This window comes from Peromyscus leucopus, chromosome 6, assembly GCF_004664715.2.
Source record: "Peromyscus leucopus breed LL Stock chromosome 6, UCI_PerLeu_2.1, whole genome shotgun sequence".
Lineage (NCBI taxonomy): Eukaryota > Metazoa > Chordata > Mammalia > Rodentia > Cricetidae > Peromyscus > Peromyscus leucopus.
The window spans coordinates 128723821-128740435 of record NC_051068.1 but is presented as its reverse complement, the minus strand read 5'-3'; the positions used below and the strand labels follow the sequence as shown (position 1 = coordinate 128740435).

At 41.4% G+C, this 16615-nt stretch overlaps 1 long non-coding RNA gene across 1 annotated transcript in view; it reads left to right on the top strand.

Annotated features, from left to right (window-relative positions):
• The first annotated feature begins 280 nt into the window (after nt 1-280).
• Nucleotides 281-16615, top strand: part of LOC114702489 — a 36030-nt gene continuing 19695 nt past the window's right edge. The window contains exons 1-2 of the long non-coding RNA XR_005091869.1: nt 281-756; nt 5559-5648. This is a non-coding gene — a long non-coding RNA (uncharacterized LOC114702489). The remainder of the gene's footprint in view (nt 757-5558; nt 5649-16615) is intronic.

Genomic DNA, 16615 nt, shown 5'->3' with positions numbered 1-16615 from the left:
GTGATCTAGTCCTCTGATCACAGGGTGAGAAGAGTCCAGGATAGCAATGCCTCCTAACTGCCTCAAAAGAAAAGCATTGAGTTCCAAAGCAGAGGGCAGGTCAAGCTAAAATGATTTTCTAGGGTTATGGACTTGAGATATTTTAAAATGGAAATTTTCTTAGGGAATGGATCTCATAGCATCTCCTGTGCACACGTGTGTGTGTGTGTGTGTGTGTGTGTGTGTGTGTGTGTGTGTGTGTGTGTATGTGTGTGTGTGTGTGTGTGTGTGTTTACAGCCAGAGGTGGGTGTCAGTTGTCTTCTTTGTTTCTGTTTCTTTTTGAGGCAAGGTCTCTCTGAACCTGGAGCTCACCTCTCAGATCCACATGCCTGCTTGACACTTGACTGAGTCATCTCCCCAGCCCCAGGAGTTCCTGTGAAGTGTGCAGAATGTTCATTCAAGAGTATGAGCTCCTATTTTTACAAGTATAGAATGAAAATACAGTACTAGAACCAAAAGGAGAAACCCTCTTCTACCTCCTGCCTGAAACCACTTGAGGAAATCTTAACCAACGCTGTAGAGGAGTGAAGAGGGCGCTGTAAGCTTCACAACCTGGCCCTTAAACTCAAGGGATGGGCAACTGTATATAAAAGAGAAAAACAGGAAAATCACTGGAGCCACAAAATACCATTAGAAATTTCAATGGGAAGAGAAAGGGTGAGAATTCAGAAAACCAAGTGACACAGACTTCTGTAGTGCCGGAGCAGCAAGATGAGGTGAGCATGAAAAACAGTGTGAGGTCAAGGAAGGGGTAGCAGGAAGTAGTATTTAACCCCAGAAATGATTGTGAGGGTTTACATGTCCAGATGTAGTGCTTAGAATAACTATAGCTGTCTCCAATAATAACCACATCCTGTATGTTCCACACTGGTATCTTTGTTGTTCTGGAACCCAAGGGGATGGTGTCATCACTATGGAGAAGGTCAAGGGACCAGAAAGAGAATGAGGTAAACATCAACTTCATGTTTCCGGTTGTGTCTTCTTCTAGGAAGTGACACATGACTTCATTTTCATTCTGTTGACCGAAGGAAGTCACAGGGCTGTGCCATGGGCAGCAAGAGCAGTCCCTGGTGTCTGGAAACAATAATTTCCATGGGCATGTTTAGAACTAGGCTAACCAGTTAATTGTCTAGTGCCAAAATGTTATCCCTGAAAATTTTACATATATGTAATGTTATATGGACTGAGCAGGTTATATTTGTGAATATACATGTATACACATACATTTATGCATACTGTAACAATTAATGAAAGAATAGGCCATGAATTTGAAGGAGAGGAGGGAGGGATGTATGGGAGAGTTTGGAGGGAAGAGAGAGAAGGGAGAAATGTTGTAATTGTGTTATACTCTCAAAAATTAAATAAATAAAAAAAGAACCAGGCTAACAGTTTGGGTGACTGAAGAAGGACTTAGCTTAGGTTCTGGATGTGTTTGGAATAGAAATTTAAAAGAAACATAATGATGCCAAGTGCCTCACGTGTCAGTGTGATGTTCAGGGGCAGCCAGGAGTGTTTAAAGTGTTTCCTGGGATGTGTGAGACAGCAAAAGGAAAGTATCTACTCACCACAGCTTCTGATGCAGTGTTCCTGCCCTCACATTATTCTGATTTGGTACAGGAAGTAGGCTGACTAATTTTTGCAATATGGCTTCCTACATACCCAGGGGTATGCACTCTAAACGTTAAAACTGTATGAACAACTTAGAAAGGCTGCCTGGCACCTTGCTTAGATCTGGATGTTGAAACAGGAAGGTGTGGTGGCTTGAGGGAAAAGGGTCCCCACAGGCTAAAATGCTTAGTTACCAGGAAGTGGAACTGTTTGAGAGGGATTAACAGATGCAACCTTGTTGGAGAAGGTATGTCACTGGGAGTGTTTGGAGGTTTTAAGAGCCTATTCCAGGCCCAGTCTCTGGCCTGAAGATTAGGATGTAAGCACTCAGTCCATGCTTGCCTGCCTGTTACCGTACATCTTGCCATGTTGATAATGGAATAAACCTCTGAGCCTGTAAACAAGGCCCCAACTAAATGCTTTCTTTATAAGAGTTGCCTTGGTCATGGTGTCTTTCACATTAATAGGACAGTGACTAAGACAAAGGTTTTAATGTATATCCAGGAACAAATGTCAATTCCCAAGAGTGGTTCTCAACATTGGTGCACATCAGAGCTGTTTGAACTCGAAAAAGCATACAGGTACTTGAGCTCTACTACAATATATTCTAGTGTATTCTATCAGATTTGCAGTGGGTATGGCATATGCACAGTGCTTTGGGAGGTTTGTGGGGCACATTATAATCAGCATTACAGTTTGACAGACACCAGTCTTCAGAGCATAGCATGGCTTAAGGTAGACAGAAAAGCCAGACCACCCCAAGAGGACCTGTGTTCAAATCTTCCACCCCAATACCAAGAAAGTAGGTATTGGCATATGGCCAGTAGAGAGTTCACTTCAATATGAATAAATAAGGAAAAGAACTTGGAGATGCTTGTAGTTCCAGTGAGTGCTCTGGGTAAAGGCTAGAATCAAAGAACAGTGTTTGGCATTATTATTTTGATGATAAAGATACAATCCATGTTTCTTTGTACTCTAATTCATCCTGGTTAGTCCAGAGAATAATTAAAAGTTAGGTGGGTGAGACAAAAGGTGAATTTGTCGTCTGAGTATATGCTCCAAAATTGGTACGTTTTAGGTAACATTTTGAAGGTAAATGGAGACTTTTATATGTAAACTTTGATGAGGAAATGTTAAAGGAAGCTGTTTAGAAACAGAAAGTGATGGTGTACAGTGCTAGCTTTTAAATGGCTCACTTTTCTGCCAGTCAGTGTGAAGCTCAGTGTTGCTTCCAACCTGGGGTAGAATGCAGCTCATCTCTGAAATAACCTTCTATTCCACTGCCATGAGCAACAGAGAATTCCTGACAGGACCAAATGCTGTGAATTCACTTTGAAAAGTGGTATAGGTCAGGAGTGTGAGCAGGACCTGCCTGGGGCTGAGGGAGCATATGCATGTGCCTCCGGTGACCAAGAGCACCCTGTGCTTGATGTGAAAGAGCAAAGTAGCATGGAATGATCTAGAATGCTCAGCTTTGGATTTGCCAGGGGCTTTATATGCAGCATCCCACTTAATCTTCATAATTACCCTACTGTGCCAGTGTTATTAACTCATTCTTCAAAAAAGAAAATCAAAGCAGAGTGATGAAATAAATGTCGCTGTTCTAGTAGCTTTAATTGTCAGCTAGACACAGCCTAGAGCCATCTGAGAAGTAAACCTCAGTTGAGGCATTGTCTAGGTCAGATTGGTCTGTCGGCATGTCTGTGGGGGATTGTCTTGATTATAAAAGAATACAAGAGGGCCAAGCCCAGGGTGGACAGCACCAGGCAGGTGGTCCTGGGCTATATAAGAAAGCCTAGGAGTGAGCGAGCAAGCAGAGCAATTTCCTCCATGGCTTTTGCCTCCATGTTCCTGACTGAAGTTCTTGTCCTGACTTTCTTCAATGACATAGCCTGGATGTATAAGCCAAATAAAAACTTTCTTCCACAAGTTTCTTTTGGTCAGAGTGTTTTTAATCCCAGCAACAGAATGATACTAGGACAGTCATGAAAGGAGAATTTGAACCCTGGTCTGAAAGCCTCAGGAGCCATGCCTTTGCCGCCATAATGCATTGTTTAGAAGAGAAAACGAGAATACACAGAATTTGACATCATGGTACTATTGTCACTAGGATTTGCCCAACACTATATGGTTTTATTAGATGGCATCAGCAGCATCAATGTAATGCACAACAGTTCCAGCTTCAAAATTATGAAGGTCTCTGAAATAGAATGTGCAAGTTTTCACTAACCCAGTAAGAAAATATGATAAGTTCTCAAGTCAGCTTTCATCTCCAGGCTGAAGTGAATGTGAGTAAGGGTGAGTAGATTCTGGAGTGGTAACCCAGGGAGAATGTTAGGACAATGGAGAGCACAGGTTTATTTGTAAACTTGGAGGTCCATCTGACAGTTAAAGTAGGTGGCAGAAAATACCCCTGCATGGTTGGTAAGTGGGCATGGCTACAGATACACCAACAGCTAGAATGTCCCTCTCCCCAGCTTTCCATGAAGACAGAGTTTTCTCACTAGACTTCTCCTGATGATATTTCAGAGCCTTTTATCCTCAGATGTGATGTATCACAGCCAGTATCACCCAAGTCCAGCAGAGACCTCTCACAGTTTAGGTTGCCTTCTGCACTAATTAGCTTTCTGTCATCATGAAAAATACCTGACACAATCAACTTTTAAGGAGGAAAGGCATTTCATGGCTTTAGAAATTTTGGTTCACAGACATTCATCCCTATCAGTTTGGGCCTATGGTGCTAAAGTCATCTTGGTGGGATTGTCAATGAGAGGAGGTCTGTCTACTTCATGGTTGTGAGGAAGCAAAAGAGAAAATGAGGGAAGGCTGAGAGTCCCAAATATCTACTTCATTGGCATGTCCTAAGCTCAGAACCTAAATCATGCTCTAAACATAGGACCTAAATACATGCTTCAGACGCAGGACAGTGACTACACTTACCTCTTATAGGTTCTGCCACCTCTCACTGGCATCATGAGCCAGTATTTGAGCCTTCAATATGTGTGTCCATCAAGAACAGTCCAGATCTAACCCATATCATCTTCTTTAAAACTTTCTTTTTTTTTGAGACAAGTTTTCTCTGTGTAGTTTTGGTGCTTGTCCTGGCTCTCACTCTGTAGACCAGGCTGGCTTTGAACTCATAGAGATCCGCCTGGCTCTGCCTCCTGAGTGCTGGGATTAAAGGTGTATCGCCCAGCTCCTTTAAAACTGTCCTTCCCATGACCTAGAGACCATGGCTGGTGGTGTCATTTAGGTAGGGTGCCACATGACTAGATGAGCCACAGTAACACAGTACCATTTTTACATTTGAGGTCATCCTCTCTGACCTATTCACTTGATAACTAGTTGTTCTGAGAAACTCTGGAAGCTATGAAATGAGACCATCTCAGAGTTGTGGACTGTATTCAAGGCCAGAATAGAGGCATGGGGAAAAATGCTCCTACTGGCCAATATACTGTTTTCTATAGGATCACATGACAATATGTGCATGGTTCTTATAAGTGCCATGAGATAAGTCCAAGCTATGGCTGCAGACAGACGTGGGTCCAACTCAACTCCTAGTTTTACTGCATATCCAAGTTTGTGCATCAGATCTTATACAACTGTGGCTCAAGTCTTTGACCTTCAGCACTAGAAGACTATGGGGATAGGGTAGACATCTCTAATCCTGTGTACACTGTATTCTCCCCTGAAAACCAGGGCACCCACCCTGGATGTCTGAGTGTTCTGCATCGAGTAACAGGCAGTCTTCCTGAGGCAACCTCCCTTACCTTTTCTGAGGGTTCTCTAATCAATGTCTGATTCTGGTCAGTGACACCACCATGTTCTCCCTAGGTAATCTTGGTTTGTACTTGCTCAGTGATGGCCATTCTTTTGATTAATGGTGTCATTCCTTTCACCTTGCCTGTAGGCTCTTCAGGTGATCTCCCTGTTGGTGGTATGTGGAAGGCAAAAGTGGCAAGCATCCAAGGAGACCACATTGGAAATACAGAAAAATGATGTAAGTTCATCAGGAGACATGGTTGAAAAAGTGTGTTCCTCCATTTATATTATAAAACTTTGAACAATGAATTTAATTATCAGACAATGAATTATGATACATATCTCTCTCAGAATTCTGGGTTAAAACCTCATCTGTGACCATCATCACTGAAACATGCTTTGAGAGAGTCACCGGAAGCCAATATTCACAGGTGGCGCGATGAACGATGGTGTTATTACATGACTAATGATATAACCAACATTAAATAAATGGCATTGGAGAGCTGTAGAGGCAAGAAGATCTATCATGTTTCACCTCAAAAGGCACCAAAGAGCCCAGCACTGTGAGAAATAACAGCATTGGTACATTTTTCTCCTACCTAGAGATGTGAAATTAACTTGGGTCAGAGCAATCAAAATAAGAAATACAGGAAGTATATTTCTGGACTTAAATAAGAAGACCTGATCCTGGACACTGTAAAGAATCTTACAATGCTTCATTGAGACAGAAATATATTTCTTCCCTCTCTGATGTTATGAAGATAAGTAACTATAGACAACATGGGCTTGCGAATTTCTAAACATATTTGAAAGTTACGTTGTTTTATTGTATATAAAGAGTATTTCACAATGGCAATACACAACTCAGGGCCTTCTGGAAGTGACCAAATAGTCCCACATAAAGCTGGAGGCATCACAGGAACTGATACTTGGCCTCAGCAAAATACTGTGATGAAGAGTACTTTATTGGGATAAAGGAGCCTAAATGTATCTATTTTGTTATAAAAACAAATGCTTTTGGAGAGAATCGGTGACACCTGATTGGTAAGCTTATGTGTGGTATGAAGAAAGTGCTGCCAATCATGCACCAGGGAAATTAAATGGAAGCAGGACTCTTAGTGCCAGGAATAAAAGTATAGCATCACTGTGAGTGTCTGGTATCCACAAGTGCTCATCTACAGCAGAAGTAGAGACAAGGTGCAGTAATAACCCAGACACTGCTTACTTTTCCCAATGAGAGCATGGAAAACTGACAATGTGAGACAATTCACAGTGTCACATTAGCTTTGTTTTTCAATCTCTTTCACAACTGGTCTTCATAAACCTGCTAATGAGTAGTAAATTTGACAAGTTTTACTCCAATCTGCTTCTTGTGCTAATCTTTAGAGAAATGGCCTAGGCTATGGTTGTCATGGACAGCACATCAGGGCAGGACTCAAGTGGCTCAGGTTAGTCTGGGATGTGTAGTCCATCATCTGTGTGGCTCTAGACAAGGAGAACAGAGGGGTTAGCTATTCACAGACATCTACTAGGTGCACTCACTCCAGATCTAGGTAGGACAGGTTGACAAAGGTCTAAGGCCTCGAAATTCCCAAAGACTGACATGTAAAGAGATAACTGAAAGATGTTCTGAGAAAGTCATTATAAAGTCATAAGTAGAGGACTGTGGGAGTACAGGACATGGAGTGATTATCACGCAGTGGGAACAGTGACAAGGTCATATGTCCTCATTGTTGTCCTCAGTGAACAGTACAAGCCACCCAAGTCAATTTCCACATTTTTAGGTAACACACCAAAAATGGAGAAAAGGCACAGATGAGATTAGCCTCAATGTGTTTTATTAAACCTTATAGGCAATGGATACAAATTGTATTTCAATGTTCAATAGATACCAAGTTCTTGATTGATGAGATAGCTTACAGTCATTTTTTTCCATTTATAACACATCTCAGATTGGAGGAATCACAAGTACTGCCAATAGCATATAATCAGAGAGCCTCCTGAGCAACAGTGAATCTACACATCTTTCCCAAAGGCCTCCAGGTATATGTGCGTGTTCAGCAAGGACCCCAATTTTAATGTGGGGAGTATACAGAGAAGGCCTGGAGACTTCAGTGTTTGGTAGTACTGGTTCCAGTTCATGCCTTCACAGACTGGTACTGGACAGACTTCAAGATCCTGGGGGACTCTGTATTATATAAAATAACTCTGATTATTCCAGGCATATCCAAATTGGGGATTATCAGTCAATCACCTGAATAGGAGTTATCTGTTGAAATCAAACCAGCCATTGTGCATCATGCTTCTCTCAGGAAGGTCTCACAATGCTGTGTCCTGGCTGTGTATCACTGCCATCTGTGCAATTGGAAGAACATCTTTCGTGGATTATTCTCAGATTTACTAACCAGAAGTTTATTGAAAAGGGCCCAGATCTCTTGTTTACATACCCCAGGAAACACTGTGTGTGGACAGACATTTGGAACACGATCCCTTGCAGATCCCTGATTTGACATGTAGGCTATGTTTTACCAAGTGTGTGAATTCATTATTTACTATGTCTGAGCCTGTTTCCTCATCAGAAAAATGGGAATTCAACACATATCTCTATCCACAGTACGCTGGAACCCATCTTTTGTTCTTCCTCATGGCCACCACTCTTCATGAGCTCAGCTAGTTTGTGGCTCTAAAAAGCCTCTACAGCAAATGACTCAAAATTAAGTCTCCAATTTTCCTTTCTTTCCTATCTTTGCTGATTGTGCCTACCTTTGTACATAGCATCTCACTGATGCCTGAAAGGGTCTCTCTCACCTGTCATGACTAACTAAACCCCAGTGTAAAAAGCCAGTTTATAATTCACTGCAGAAAACAGAAATGTTACACAAGCATCTGAACATTCAGGCCACAGGCTTGATCTTGTCTGTAGTCATAAGTTTCTCTGGTCCTGTCTAGCCCCACAGTCCCACAGCCACTTATAAAATAATCACTTGGAGGCTTATATTAATTACCAACTCTGTGGCCTATGGCAGGCTTCTTGCTAGCTAGTTCTTTCATCTTAAATTAACCCATTCCTATTAATCTATATATGTTGCCATGTGGCCATGGTGTTACTGGTCTGCTGGCATCTTGTTCCTTCTTTGGCAGCAGGTAGGTATCTTCTCCACTCTCCTTTCTTTTCCTCTCTCTCCAGCTCAAATGTACTTCCTAACCTTATTCTGCCTCACCATTGGCCAAATAGCTTTATTTATCAGCCAATCAAAGCAACATATATTCACAGCATACAGGAAGACATCCCATAGCACTTGTCTTCAGTAGTGAGTCTGAGGGGAGTTATACCACACAAAAAGCAAATATTTTAAGAGAATATTTACCTGGAATGTTGAATTCTTATTCCTATGGGACTTGTGCTAACTCAAATTTATGCTTAAATTCCCATTTTTCCAATTCTTAATTCTAGTGGACATTGTTGAACTTAACACTTGGTCTTCCATCTATAAGAATTTTCCCCCTCATGACTCACATGGTTATAGAAGAAGCTATTGTATTAGTAAAGATATGATCTTAGCCCTGTAAATATGCTGGGATTGGGGGTGAATTTCTTCATCACAACCACTGTTTTCCTGTATAGTTTTGACTTGGAGCTAAGAAAGCTGAATCAGATATATGCAGGAACTTCTTGAGTATATACAGGGACTGAATTATATCTGTAGAAATCCCTAACCTCTGACACCTACCAATGTGACTTAAATAGGAACTTCTCAAGGACAGTGAAATTAAACAGGAGGTCTACAGAATAGAGGAACCTCAACACAAGGAAATGATACTTCCAGGACAAGAGGAAATAGAACAGACCTGGCGGAAACCAGTTTATTTTTTCTTTAGCCATTACTCATAGTTCCTTGCCCTGACTTTTTCAAAAATCCCAAAGTAAGCTTACAGTAAGTCTCCAAATTAGTTTCAGTTGGATTTTGTTAGTTGCAATCAAAAGGATCTCAGTCAATGTATGCCTGTCTCAGAGAGACTTCATCTGTAGATAAACTTTTCCTTGAGGAATTTTCCATATTTAAAAATATAACCCTCTTGTACTGTCTGGATTAGCAAAACTTAAGCCAAACAGCACTGTTTTATATACCAAGACCCAGGACAGACCATCTGTGTGAAACTTTAATGCCTTTCCATTTGTAATACCTCTGCAGAGAGAGTCTGTGCCATCTGTAAACATTTTTTTATAAGTTGGTCATCATTAGAACTTCTCCAAGTAGCTCAGCTTCTTCAGAGGTGCTTGCACATAGATAAGGCACCATAGCTTTCTCAGGGATTTGGTGAGACATTCAAACAACACATTAAAAATTAGCATGAGACAGTCATGGGGCAGACGTCTAAAACTCACACACAGGAGGCTGAGCAGAAGATGGTGGAGTTTGAGGAAAGACATGGTCTAAAAACAGCAAAAGCAACACAAAATCATTTATAGCAAGAAAATAAAACAAGAGAGCAGGACTAAGTATGTGGACAGTACTGCCTCCAGTGGCTCAAGGGAGTAAGATTATGGAGAGAGTCACTGACTTTTGTTAGATGGAGAAAGCTGGTCTACCTAACTGCAGAAAGCCTAAGTGAGGTTTCCCTGTTGAGCACTCACCTGGCTTTCTTCTCTTATCTCCACTGGACTGTGGGGTCTGTGAGAGCAATAATCACTTTGAATCCTCAGAGCTTGCCATTTGTTTTGTTTGGTGGAGAGAAGTCAATAAACGTGTTCTGCATAAATGGACACACTCAGTTATGTGAGTATGTATCACATAGGATGGAGCAGGAGGGCCAGTCTCTATTTTTGTGATGTTAAAGGCTGTCAATAGACATTATTCTTACAACTTTACTCTTACATCAATGTAACTAGCTGGTCTCATGTTTCTTCTTGTCTGCTTTAACTAGCAAATTATCTCTATTGCTCTCTTTACTCCAACAAAGAAAGAATGAAAGAAATAAACAAACAAAAAAGAATTTGGCTGATTGGCCCATCTTTTCCCATTGGGCCACACAGTTCATTTAGTAGGTGGGTGTCAATCATGCAGAGCTACATGAATGTTCTGGAGTCCAAGCAGCATGATTTAGATTGAAATAGCTTGACTCAGAGAGACAATGAATGATCCTTCTAGACTATTCTTCCTCACAAGAGCCTATGTATAAGCAAAACAAAGCCAACCTATCACATTAGTTTTGGTCCATTAGAGTCTAGTAGAGAATCCTCAGTTAATCAGTGGATAAGCTGGCCAACCAGGATAGAAATACTAGTTGAGAGATCAATGTATTCAACATAAAACCTGGCTTTAAACCCCGTTCACTCTTTCTCACACACATAAGATATTTTCTTTGTGTTTAACCCATCTTCCATATTTTCTACTTCTTATTCTCTGAAAAGGGGATTTTTTCCCTCTGAAAAAGAACAGTTTCTTTCTAGATAAATATATTTTCATCATTTTGCATAATGATAAAAACATCAATGGCATTCTGAACTCATACATTAGTATATGTTCAGTCTTTTCCTTTCCTGGCTATATTTTGCGACATAAACACATGCAGTTTACACTCTGGTGTTTGTTTGTTTGTTTGTTTTTTCCCCGGAGCTGAGGACCGAACCCAGGGCCTTGCGCTTGCTAGGCAAGCGCTCTACCACTGAACTAAATCCCCAACCCCTACACTCTGGTGTTAATATGGTTCTGAGTATGAGGGAGTCCAGACATTCACATAAGTGACTGGAAGTCTCCTTCCAATACCACCACTGTGGGGAGGGACTCCAAGTGACCACTGACTGTGTGCAAGTCCCTATGGCTTTTAGTGATGCTTGTCTGATGCTATCATGAGGTGAAGAGGAAGCTAGGTTGCTGATTGACACACTGAGAAGCACTTGAAGTCCATCAGGCATGCTATTTCTGCCCCAAGTTCTCGGGTGACTTTTCTTTTGTCAAAAGTCTCATGTATCCCAAACTGGCTTCAGACTTGCTATGCAGACAAAGATGACCTTGAACTTTTGACCCTCCCTTTCTACTTTCTGAGTTCTGCGATTATAGGTTAATATGATGTGAGAGATTGAACATGTGCTAGGTAGCCACTTGGACAACTGAGCATCCTCTGTCCCTTTGAGTGATTTTTATAAATCACCTTGTAGCCTACTGCCAATAAGGAAGCAAAACCAATTTCCTTAACCTTGGCCTGAGGCAGCTTGGTCTGGAGTTGCAGTGTTTGATTGGCGGACGTTTCACAATTCTGTTTGACTGTGTTTGAAGACCGCTGCTTCCCAATTCTTGCTATGTAGACAGACTCAGGGTGAGATAATCATCTCTGTCACTTCTACTCACATAGACCATAACCACAAAGAAAAAACTGAGATGTAAAAGGTACAGAGTTAGGACTCTTCCCACTCCTACTGTAACTTGGGACAGTGGCACTGATAGGCTTAGGTTAAGCTTTTATCAGGATAATTTGAATTCCACTGACTGTGCTCTGTAACTATAGATGCCACACTGGAACAGTGCTGTGGAATTAATATATAGTTAATTTTTTTCAGTTGTTTTCTTCTATTTGATTTTGAGAGAGTTACAAATGAGGACATCAATGCATTTCTCTTCTCTGAGTTCCCCATTTCCTCTTGTCTCCAACATCTCACTAGACATAAGCTGAGCTGGATGTTTCTCTTAGACAGATATTTTAGTTAGTATTTACCCTTCAAAAACAGGTAGGACAGAGGAAGTTTTCTATGAAAACAAGGTCTCAGGTGATTTGTAAAATTTAATCTCATTTTATCCTCACAGGATATTTTTAATGTAATAGTGCTGGCTTTATTTTTGTACTAAATAGATTGAAAAGGAGGTATAAAAAATAAACTGTTTATTGAGATTATATATATATATATATATATATATATATATATCTGAAGTATATATATCATAAAGATACAATCTGATGCATTTTCACAGTGGAATAATCTATATAAGCAGTCCTACCTTGAACATAGAACATTAATTTGGTACATCAGAGGCCTGTTGACCTCTCTCTAGTCTCTGCTCTTCTCATCCCCAGTGACTACCCGCACATACCACAGAAACATTCCTGGCTGTTGTTCTTTCTCTATTGAACCTTAGAGCATATGCTGTTTGTATCATGGCTTTTTATCCAGTATTTTGTGAATTTTATCCATATTATTTCATGTGGTTTAAAATTTATTATTTTTGTTGTTCTATAGTATTTCATTGAATGAAATTTCTTATCAATTTCACCTCATGTTCTTTAAAAATGTGGCTTAAACTTCTGGGACTTTAGTAAAGGGACCTCTTCCACCAAGTACTGAAACATTCACACCCAGCCCTTTCTGAGGAGATAGAATGCAAGGTGGGATGTTCATCCTATATCTCACTGATTTTAAAGTTTCACTATATTTTTCCTGGACTGTTTTTTTTTTTCTGACTAAAATCTAAGTAATCATCTCCATGTTTAGGAGACAAGACCCTCCTTAGATATTACTTAAAGCCCATCTTTGTGGTTTTTTTCCTCCCCAGTGCTTGACTGGTTCCAGCTGCACAATTTCAATTTTAAAACCCATGAAAAAGCCCAGGAAAACCCTTGTAATACAGTGATGTCTTTGCTGTTCAGGAAAAGGAAGACAAGGCCTTCTAATTCTTAGAGGAATGGGATAGACAGAGGAGGGGAGGCAAAGCTAAGCTGTTACTGTTTTCTCTCCACATTCCCCAACTGCCTGATTCAGACCATTCTCAAGAGAGGGGACAGTTAAGTAAGTATAGAACATAGACTCTGTGGATGGTGTTGACATCAGAGCAGCTGGGACAATGTGGTGATATTGTGTCCCCCAATATATTGTACACATTAATAAACTTCTCTGGGGTCAGAGAACAGAGCCTCTAGATAGACATAGAGGTCAGAAAACGGTGCACGCACACACACACACACACACACACACACACACACACACACACACGCGATACCTCAGTAAAACCCCCCACTCTATCCCCTACAGACAAAGAGAAACTTAAACCAGGATTCCTAAGTGTAGATAAGAACTTAGACCCCTTTTCCCCAGGTGGCTGTATCTCTACAGGGACTTTGGAAAACACAGTCAGGATATTCGACCAAAAGACTAAAAAGGGAGGCGGGTTAAAATAAATTATATGGTCTGTGCCTTTAAGAACTAGCCTCACAAAGAAAGGGGAGCGCTCCTTCCAACCTCCCTGCTGTGAGTGAGAGATTTGGAAGAGCCTCCCTGGAGGCTTGTAAACTTAGAAAACACCTGTACCTAAAGTCTCCAGTGGCTCTGGGGATGTGATCTAGGCACAACAAGACCCTCACTCTATTGTTCCAAAAAGGGGGCCTTAGACAAAGATATCTCAATATAGATAGACCCAGGCCAGTTTCAAGTCCCCAGAAATGATGGCGCCAGCCCCAGGAACAAAAGAACAGAGTCAGGATGTCTGATGGTAACCAATTAACCATAGATGCCCCTCTCCGGAGATAACATGACCAGACCCCGGAGAGGATTGTAAAACTCCTGACAAGGCAAACAGACAAGCTAGAATAAGATAAAGTCCAGGCCCAGGAAAAACTGGACCAATCAAGGATGGACCCGTACTAACCCCCTCCCCTCTAACAAATTTTATGGGTTTTGCCTATAAAAACTAACTTCCCCAAGAAAGAGTAACTCTTCTCTGCCTCACTTGAGATGGCTTGAGTTGAGTTCCCTGTCATGACTTGTAACAGATAAACCTTGCTTTTGCATTCTGGTATGCTCGTCCTTGGTGGTCTCTTTGGGGGTTATGATCTGGGCACAACAACACACACCTTTAATCCTAGCATTCTGGAGGCAGAGATCCATTCAGATCTCTGTGAGTTCAGAGCCACACTGGAAACAGCCAGGCCATGGTGACTCATGCTTTTAATCCCAGGAAGTGATGGCAGGAAGCAGAAAGGTATATAAGGCATGAGGGCCAGAAACTAGAAGCTTTTGGTCTGTTAAGCTTTTAGGCCTTTGAGCAGCAGTTCAGCTGAGATCCATTTGGATGAGGACACAGAGGCTTTCAGTTTGAGGAATTGGCGAGGTGAGGTTAGCTGTGGCTGGTTCTGTTTCTCTGATCTTCCAGAGTTCACCCCAATACCTGGCTCTGGGTTTGTTTTTTATTAATAAGACTATTTAAGATTCATGCTATAGGACAACTAAACCCCACATCAACCTTGGTGTGTAAATGCTATGCAACATTATTTCTTGGGAGAAATGAATGTGTATCTCCTCTGTTCTCATAGTGAACTGGTGACAGACCAAAGTAAGGACACCATAAGTCTAACTTGGTTCTACTGAGTTTGTTGGGATTACTTACAGGGGTATAGTTGAGGGGTGTGCTGGCTTCTTTTTATGTCAACTTGACACAGGCTAGAGTCATTTCAGAAGAGAAAACATTGGTTGAGAAAATGCCCCCACTATATTTGTCTACATGAAAGGCTTTGAAACATTTTCTTAATTGATGATTGAAGGGGGAGGACCCAGTGTGGTGGTGTTATGTTCCCCAAAATATTGTGTATCTTAATAAACTTATCTGGGGTCAGAGAACAGAAAAGCCACTAGTTAGGCAGTGATAGCACACGCCTTTAATCCTAGCATTCCAGAGATAGAAATCCCTCTGGATCTCTGTGAGTTCAAGATCACATTGGAAATAGCCAAGCATGGTGACACACGCCTTTAATCCCAGAAAGCGAGCCTTTAATCCCAGGGAGTGGTGGTAGAAAGCAGAAAGATATATAAGGCGTGAGGACCAGAAACTATAAGCATTTGGCTGGTTAAGCATGTGGCTGGTTAAGCATTTGGCTGGTTAAGCATTCAGGCTTTTAAGCAGCAATTCAGCTGAGAGCCATTAGGATGAGGACACCGAAGCTTCCAGTCTGAGGAGACAAAACCAGCTGAGGAATTGGCAAGGTGAGATAGCTGTGGCTTGGTCTGTCTCTCTGATCTACCAGCATTGACACCAATAACTGGCCTCCGGTTTTATTTTATTAATAAGAACTTTTAAGATTCCTTCTACAACCCAGTCCATCATGGGTGGTGTTAAACTGTAAGATGAATTGCTAAATGGTCTTATTAATAAAAAACCCAGAGCCAGATATTGGGGTGAAAACTGAGAGACCAGAGAAGCAGAAAGAAGCCAGCCACACTATTACCCTCTAGGAAATCCTCAGCCCAAGAGAGACCTACATCCTGTATACCTATGCCTATATGCCTTTCAGTTCCTGCCCTGTTACATCCTCTTTCTGCCCAGCTACATCGCTTTATCTTTCTGCCCAGCTCTATCACTTCCTGCCTGCACAGACCTCCAGGCCTCCAGGTTACTTCTGGGATTAAAGGTGTGCACAACCACAACAGGCTCTGTTCCCAGTGTGGCCTTGAATTCACAGTGATCTGGATGGATCTCTGCCTCCCAAATGCTAGGATTAAAGGTGTGTGCTACCATTGCCTGACTTCTATGTTTAATATAGTGGATGGCGTTTTCCTCTGATCTTCAAATAAGTTTTATTGGGATGCACAAATAAAATATCACCACATTAACCCTAGACTAGTGGTCTGGGATGTATAAGAAAGCAGACTGAGAAAGCCCTGGGGAACAAGCCAGAAAGCAGCATTCCTCCATGCCTTCTGCTTTGATTCCTGTCCAAGTTCCTACCCTGGCTTCCCTCAGTGATGGGCATATAAACTGTAATATGAAATAAATCCTCTCCTCCCTTAGTTTATTTTATTCTTGATGTTTTATCATATAACAATAGAAAACTCTAAGACAAGGGGTTACTTTCAAGTAGCAGGAATGACTCAAAGAAAGATGCATCAGCCAAATTTCACCCCAGCATGGTGACTGCTCATGAAAGCAGGAACCCTGGAATGCACTGTATAACTTTCAGGCAGCGTAACAGGCTGGAGAATGCCTCCTTCAGATAGTTAAGCTGGTCTCTGCCTCTTCCTGGAAACTTGGTTGGTCTATGAGTGTCTCTGATGAGTCCTTCCTACTAATACAAGCATCTAGAGGGAGGGGCCTAGTGCATCTTGTCAGTTTCAGAACCTTCCAGGAGCTTTTGAGTTGTTTGCTTCCTGAGTTTTAAGGAGTTTCCCAGAAACATAAACTATTTCTCCTCCCTTTGGAAGAACATCCTGTGTCTTAACAAGCT